Here is an 8,388-nt window from a genome sequence, read left to right on the forward strand (position 1 = left end):
CCGCCTGCATTGCCGTGCGCATTTCCACAGTGGAACAGGCCTGATGTTGACCGCCCAGAAGCCTGCCTAGGCAGGAAGCCAGCAGCAAAGTGAGACAGGCACCCGGAATTAGAGGGGAAGCAGGAGACGCAGCTGGACATGGGAACCTCCTCTTCTGATCGGGACTGGGGAAGCAGGCAGGGTCTTCAGTGCGGGGCCAGGCCTTCCCAAGGCAAGAAGGCTCAGGCTGGGGTAGAATTTAAAAAAAAAAATCCCGCTTTGCCCAAGACAGAGGGATTTCCTAGAATTCAGGACTTTCTGCTGAAGAACCAGGAAGCCCCACATAAAACTGGAATGAGTTGATCACCTTCGGTAGGGGACACGGTTTCTCATAGGTCCTCCAGTGTGGACTTTAAAGTCGGGCAGACTGGGGTTTGAATCTCAGCTGGGCTGGCTCCGTGACCTTTGGGCAGTTGACTCACCTGCCTCTGCCAGGGGAGCGGTGAAGGCGCCTCCTTCACAGACCTAGAAGATAAAGACCAGTAATGCAAAGTGTGTAGCCTGGGCCTTGGAGCGAGTGGGCACCAAGTATGGTTTTTATACTAATCATTCCAAAACAGTGAGTTACCAGGGCACATCTCAGTGCCTACCAAGCAGGAAGGCAAGAAGCCAGCCAAATGCGGGGGTGCAGCGGGACAGCGGGAAACAGAAATCCAAAGGCCACGGACGTCGGAAGCAGACAGGAGAGGTCAGAGAACCCCGTGCAGGTCAGGGAGGGGGTGAGGAGGGGCAGTGCTGGGGAGCGATTCAAGGGTAATCACGCTCCATGCAATGCCTTAATGCCTCAGCGGTTCAACAGCTCTGGGGTTCCCACTAGATGGGGAAGAAAGACCCCTCCTGGAAGGAGGAAATGGACCCCCTTGAGCGGCCTACAACCTTGAGGTGTCACCTCTCCCACCCTCCTCTTGGAGCATTCTGGGAAAGGGGTGCTTCCCCGCCCCCGCCCCCCATGCCCGATACACCTGACCTTAGCTCCCAGGAAACTGACCTGCCAAGAGACTTTCTGTAGGCGAAGACAAGCCAAAAGGAGAGAAGGAGCTGGACAAAGAGCTCAGAGCGGGGAGTACGAGCATATTTGCAATAGAACAATCCTTGGGTGGCAGAAATAAAACATAGAATGAAATTATTCAAAGTATTTGCAACCTGCTTTTCTCTTCCCTGCTCCCTCCCTGTGGACCTTGTACGGAGAGTGAGTTCTTCCCTCCGGGGTCGGCTCCCGGATGCCGCTTTCTTTATGTGTCCAAAGGACAGAATGGAAGGAAAGCTTAAAAAGTCAGAAAGGCAGAGCTGATCTACAGGGGAAAGAACAAAGACAGAGACAAGCCTGGGGAGGACCACGCTGTCTGGGGCTGTGTGTCAGGGTTTGGGGAATTAAGAGCAGGGGAGGAGAGAGGAGGTGGTGGTTCCCAGATGCTTGTACAGAGTTTTAGACAGAGACTGGAGAAACGTTCTCATGAAGATTGCTTTTTTTTTTATTGTGTTCGGTTCGCCACTGGATAATACATCATTAGTTTTGGATGCAGCGTTCAGTGATTCCTTGGTTATGTAGGACACCCAGGGCTCATCCCAACACGTGCCTCCTTCATGCCCACCACCCGGCTACCCCCTCCCCTCTGAAACCCTCAGTTTGCTCCCTGGGGTCCGCAGTCTCTCAGGGTTCCTCTCCCTCTCAGATTTCTCCCCCTTCAGATTTCTCTCCCTTCCCCTGTGGTCCTCCGCGCTGTTCCTTCTGTTCCACAGATGAGGGAAACCACACGATAATTGTCTTTCTCTGCTTGACTGACTTCATGTAGCTTAATCCCCTCCAGTTCTATCCACGTTGATGCAAAAGTTGGGTATTCATCCTTTCTGGTGGCTGATAATATTCCACTGTGTATATGGACCACATCTTTATCCATTGCTCTGTTGAAGGGCATCATGGCTCCTTCCACAGTTTGGCTGTGGTGGACTTGGCTGCTATGAGCATTGGGGTACCTGTGCCCCTTCTTTTCATGACATCTGTGTCTTTGGGATCGATACCCAGTAGTACAATTGCTAGGTCGTAGAGAAACTCTATTTTTAACATCTTGAGGAACCGCCATACTGGTTTCTAGAGTGACTGCACCAACTTGCATTCCCACCAACAGTGTAAGACGGTTCCCGTTTCTCCACATCCTCACCAGCATCTGTTGTTTCCTGTTTTGTTCATTTTTGCCATTCGAACAGGTGTAAGGTGGTCTCTCGTTGTGGTTTTGATTTGAATTTCCCTGATGGCCAGTCATGTTGAGTATTTTTTTCATGTGTCTGTTAGCCATTTGTATGTCTTGTATGGAGAAGTGTCTGTTCATGTCTCCTGCCCATTTTTTTTTTAAGATTTATTTATTGGACAGACTGAGATCACAAGTAGGCAGAGAGGCAGGCAGAGACGGGGGGGAAGCAGGCTCCCCGCCAAGCAGAGAGCACGATGCAGGGCTCGATCCCAGGACTCTGAGACTGACCTGAGCTGACGGCAGAGGCTTAACCCACTGAGCCACCCAGGCACCGCTCCTGCCCATTTTTTGACTGGGTTATTTGTTTTTCGAGTGTTGAGTTTGAGGAGTTTTTTACAGATCTTGGATACCAGCCCTGTATCTGTAATGTCATTTGCGAATATCTTCTCCCATTCCATGAGCTGCCTCTTAGTTTTTTGGCTGTTTCCTTTGCTGTGCAGAAGCTTTTTGTCTTGATGAAGTCCCAAAAGGCTATTTTGCTTTTGTTTCTCTTGCCTTTGGAAACAGTTCTTGAAAGAAGTTGCTGTGGCCGAGGTTGAAGAGGTTACTGCCTGTGTGCTCCTCCAGGATTTTGATGGATTCCTGCCTCCCGTTGAGGTCTTTCATCCATTTTGACTTTAATTTTGTGTGTGGTATAAGGGAATGGTCCAGTTTCATTCTCATATATGTAGCTTTTTAAAGATTTGTTTGTTTATTTTAGAGAGAGCAGGGGAAGGGGAAAGGGAGAGAGAGAATCTCAAGCAGGTTCCCCACGGAGCTCAGAGCCCAACTTGGGGCTCGACCCCAGGACCCTGAGATCATGACCTGAGCTGAAATCAGGAGTCCAATGCATGGGGCACCTGGGTGGCTCAGTGGGTTAAACCTCTGCCTTCAGCTCAGGTCATGATCTCAGGGTCATGGGATCGGGTCCCGCATTGGGCTTTCTGCTCAGCAGGGAGCCTGCTTCCTCCTCTCTCGATGCCTGCCTCTCTGCCTACTTGCGATCCCTCTCTCTGTCAAATAAATTTTTTTTAAATCTTTAAAAAAAAAAAAAAAGAAAGAATTAGGGGTCCACCGCTTAACCAGCTGAGCCCCACCCAGGCACCCCGAAGCTTTTTAAAGACCAAGGAAATAGTTTTATTTCTGTCTTTTTTTTTTTTTAAGATTTTATTTACTTATTTCACAGAGAGAGATCACAAGTAGGTAGAGAGAGAGGGGAGGAAGCAGGCCAAGCAGAGAGCCTGATGCGGGGCTCGATCCCAGGACCCTGAGATCGTGACCTGAGCCGAAGGCAGAGGTTTAACCGTTCACTGAGCCACCCAGGCGCCCCAGTTTTATTTTTCTTGATGAAATTTTCTTCCATAAATTCATTTAATTCAGTTCGTCCGAATACAAATCTGTGCTGAGAGTAGACCACATGCATGTTCAAATTTACACAGGTTACCCTAAGTACCATTAATTCATGTTTATGAAGTGCCTCCTTGCTTCCAGGCGGTTCCACACTGAGTGCCCGTGGCTGTGGATGGATTGCACTGATTGCCCAATGGCCTCCCTCCTTCCAGAGCTTTCCAGTGTGATTTTGCGGCTTCTCCCATCAAGGGGTAGAGTCTCTTTCCCCTTAGTTCCCTGGCCATATGCCTGATCCGCCAGTAGTGGCCAGGGGATCTGAGCGGAAGTCCAGAGGATTTGCAGGTTTCCACTGCCTGGCTTGGGCCCTTGCCTCACACGCAAGCGAGCCCTCTGGAGGCTGAGACTTTGCCGAAGGGAAACCAGAGACCATGTCAGCCACCAGCAGGCCGGCCCCCAGAAAAAGCCAGCAAGCACATGCTCAGCGGATCACAGACATGGGAGGGAGCCCCACTGGGAGGAGGGTGACTGCCCGGCAGACAGCCCCCTCACCCCAACTAGCAGCAGCTTTCCAGCACGCAGAATCCGGAGCAAAAGCAAATGCTTGTGGTTTTGGGAGCCACTAAGGTTTGAGATGGTTTGTCGCCTAGCCGTATCTGTCCAGTACCCTTCCTATTAATGGTGTTTCCAATATATTACTCGAGCCCCGCGACTAAGAATTTATAATCCTCTTCCTTATAAGAAGTTTCACTGCAGGAAGAAAACAAAAAGAACTTGCCCGAAGTCACTCGTGGTAAATTCCAGAGCCGGAACTGGAAATAGCTTCGTTTAATGCAAAAACCCGTCTTTGTGCCTCGTATCATGCTGCCTTCTATGATGCCGGAAGCGCCAAAGGCCAAGGCCACACCTCTGTACGTCCAGAGAGGGAATCGGACAGGTCCGGACAGCAGCTGGGGAAGCCAGGCTCCTCCATGTCCAGGCCAACAAAACGGAACCACAGCGAGCAGCCCAGGAAGGTTAGGGCAGAACAGTAACCCTCGTGAAAGACACTCCAGGGTTGAGAACCACGAGAGAGACGGGAGTCCGCGGGGCTGGAGTTGCCAAAGCGAGATTTATGGAAGATAAACAACACCCATTTGGTCAAATGGAAAATGAAATTGCAGAGCAGAGGATAGCAATTCTAGGAAGAGGTGAACGGACGCTCTCCGGCACCGGTTAAACAGGTTGGCAGCAAGTCAGAGGTGTCTGCGTACACCTTTCCTCATTGTAAGTTTTTCTGCACGTGCATACACACATGCGCGCGCGCACACACACGCACGGGCGTAAATGATCCTGAAATGTACACCACCAAGAAACACACGGAAGTATACAAATGGAGACACATATATTCCCAGAGAGACACGCGTGCCCTCTTGTGCAGGCCCACGTGGGCTTACACACACATGCAAACACACACGCTTGTGCGCATACACACACTCACTCGCCGTCATCAACGCCAGGCAGGCAGAGAGAAATCCTCCCCCTACCAGGAGGGGATTTTCTCTGGCAGGAGTTCAGCCATTTCAGTTGCAAATCCCACCAAGAATTTTCTAGTGGCTCCCTCAACCTAAACAGGAAAGCTCACCCCTCCCAGGATGGCAAGGCCAGTGCTGGCCATGGATTGGAGGAGCCCAGACCCAACATCTGGGGCTCTTCGAGGAGTCAGCACGCTGGTCCCCCCTTTGGGGAAGTGCTCCATCCCTAACCTGGCGCCTTTGACATGATGAAGACCCGAGTTTGAATCCTGTCTCTGCCGCTTCCTAGCTCCGTGACCTTGGGGCCGACCACCTAACTGCTGAATTTTGAGTGTCCTCACTTGTAAAATGGGATTTGTCAGGATTAAAGGCGATCATGTGTGTAAGTGCTTGACTTAATGTCCGCTGCATAGTAGACGTCAGTGACTGTTGGGATAGAGAGAGGATTTTTTTTTTGAGATTTTATTTATTTATTGGACAGACAGAGATCACAAGGAGGCAGAGAGGCAGGCAGAGAGAGAGGAGGAAGCAGGCTCCCTGCTGAGCAGAGAGCCCCATGTGGGGTTCCATCCCAGGACTCTGGGAACATGACCTGAGCCGAAGGCAGAGGCTTCATCCCACTGAGACACCCAGGCACCCCTAGAGAGGATGTTTTCAAGGCAAGTGCTCTAACCACTTACAGACTTGATCTTGGGTTTTCATTTTTTTCTCTCTTTTCCTTTTCCCTCCAAGCACAACATAAACGCAGGCTTCTTTGCATTTACAGTCTATCACTTTTTTTGCATCATTATTACATATTGTATCCAAAATGATCCTTTTTCCTTTAAATCCCCTTTAAATTTCCCTTAAGTCTCTGATATGAACAAGGCCTAATTTCTTCTTCTGTCCTCAGGCATTATCTTTTGCAGGGGACGATACCTCTAGTTATAATCGTTACAACCATTCAGCAAATCGATTTTGTTAAAACCAACTCCTTATAGACGTTTCAAGACCCAAAGCCTCCTAAAAAAAAAAAAAGATTTAAAAGCTGCTCTCAAAGTCAAAACCAGACTTTGCTCTTCAGAGAAGCCCATATGTAAAGGCGGACCTTGAACACAGCCAGGTTTTGAGGTTTCATTTTACCACTCTTTCTTTCGATGCCGCAAGCAATTCTGAGTACCTACTGCATGCTAGGTACGGCATTCAGAACCCGGCTCTCAAAGATAGAGTCACGTGTGAGAGCAAAGTACATAAAGAAACGTAATTCCATATGGTCAGTGAAATCGTGTGCACAGTATTAACCTTTTATATGTACAAGGTAAAGACCAGAAGAAGGAAAAAATTAATTCCGCAGCAGAGAGGTCAGAAAGGTTTAGGAGGGGGGCACCTGGCTGGCTCAGTCTGTTAAACATCTGCCTTAGGCTCAGGTTACGATCCCAGGGTCCTGGGATCAGGTCCCGCATCGGGCTCCTTGCTCAGCAGGGAACCTGCTTCTCCCTCTGCCTGCTGCTCCCCCTGCTTGTGGGCACTCTCTCTCTCTCTCAAATAAATAAATAAAATTTTTAAAAAAAAAAAAAATGTCTGGAGGACGGGTTAACCTACCTCAGCCAGCTTCCCCACGTCACTTATCAGAGAATTCCATTTCCTTTGGGGACTTCTCCCTCCACAAGGCTACGCAGCCTTTCTGAGGCTGTCCATCCAGGGTCACTCCTAGGGGTGGGTCCTTGACTCTGGCCTGTCTGTCTCTCAAGCCAAGAACATTGAACAAAATGATCGGGCAAAGTGATCCAAAGGCAGGAAACCGATGGCCGTTGGAAGAGACTCATCTTTACTCTGCAGGGCAGGCCAAGAGACTGGAAACTCAGGTCTTAAGGCAGAATCTTCTCATTTCCAAAAAATCTCCTTTCGCTCTCAAGGCGTCCAGCCGATTGGATGAGGCCCCCGCATTATCCGGGATCCCCACCCGCCCATGCCTAGGGGAGGAGGAGACCGAGGGAGACAGCACCTTGCTCTGCTTCTCATCCCCCGACCATCGGGGGACCGTTTCTGCTCCCACTGCTAGTGTGACCCACGGACGTCAGTCTCTAGCTAGTGGAAAAGCCCCTCTTTCTCTCATAGGGGAGAGCACATTAGGGGTGAAGGGAGAGGAGAAAAGCCTGCTCCACGAGCTCCCCGAAAGGGCGAGCTGTTGCAGGATTCTTATTTGAAGCGGTCTGTCTCAGCCCGAGCTGAGCTGCTCTAACTAAACGCCACAGAGCACGTAGCTTAAATAGAGACGTTTATGCCTCCCAGTTCCGGAGGCTGGGAAGGGCAAGATCAAGGTATAGACAAACTCAGTTCCTGGTGCCTGGCAGGAGATCTCTTCCTGCCTGGCAGGGCTTTGCTGGGTTCCAGCCGCGGGACCGGGCCGGAGGAACTCCGTGCTGCGTCACGTGTCCTTCCCACCGTCACGAGGGTGAGCGACGGAGGGAACATGCCTGACCTCTCGGTTAGCTCCCCACTTCCACGGGAAGAGCCCTCAGAAGCCGCTCAGTCCGCTGGGGAGGAAAGAAACAAGTCTGGCTCCTAATCAGTGGCTCTTCCAATCTTTTTTTTTTTTTTTAATATTTTATTTGTTTATTAGACAGAGATCTCAAGTAGGCAGAGAGAGAGGAGGAAGCAGGCTCCCTGCCAAGCAGAGAGCCTGATGCGGGGCTCAATCCGAGGACCTGAGATCATGACCTGAGCTGAAGGCAGAGGCTTAACCCACTGAGCCACCCAGGCGGCCCCCCAATCTTTTCATCAAAGCCCCGACCTGTCATTTTCTATTGTCTGGAGTTAAGGAGTCAGCTTGAAGTGGGCCTTCTCTGGGTTCCCCTGGATGGAGAGAATTTGCTTCACTCTGGGGACTGCTCTGTCCTTGATGACGTCATTCTGTATGTTTCTCAGCGCGCTCGCGATGATGACCGTCGTCACTTCGTAACTTCTGTACCAGGACACACATCGTCGAGGACCCTGCTCGTGTTAGCTCCTCTGATCTTCAGGTCAACCCTAGCAGACAGGTTCTAGTGGTCTCCAGCCCTGCCGCTCACCAGAGGGAAGGCTTGGGTCTCTGAGCCTCTGTCTTCTCATCTGTAAAAGGGGAATAATAATAGTACCGAACTCACGAAGTTGTTGTGAAGATGCAGTAACTCTTTTTTTTTTCTTTTTTAGGATTTTATTTGTTTATTCGAGAGAGAGAAAGAAACCGTATGAGCCAGGCCAGAGGGAGAGAGGAAGCAGGCTCCCTGCCAAGCAAGGAG

General features: G+C 50.4%; 1 long non-coding RNA gene across 7 annotated transcripts in view; it reads left to right on the top strand.

The window, feature by feature from the left end:
- The window catches only part of LOC101672592, a 77,040-nt gene extending 68,697 nt beyond the window's left edge, over nucleotides 1-8,343 (top strand). For all 7 annotated transcript variants that reach the window (XR_001179075.2, XR_001179080.2, XR_001179082.2 and 4 more), the window contains one exon: nucleotides 8,300-8,343. This is a non-coding gene — a long non-coding RNA (uncharacterized LOC101672592). The remainder of the gene's footprint in view (nucleotides 1-8,299) is intronic.
- The last annotated feature ends 45 nt before the right edge of the window (nucleotides 8,344-8,388 follow it).

This window comes from Mustela putorius, unplaced genomic scaffold (genome assembly GCF_011764305.1).
Source record: "Mustela putorius furo isolate JIRA1106 unplaced genomic scaffold, ASM1176430v1.1 tig00004007_pilon_pilon_pilon, whole genome shotgun sequence".
Taxonomy (NCBI): Eukaryota; Metazoa; Chordata; class Mammalia; order Carnivora; family Mustelidae; genus Mustela; species Mustela putorius.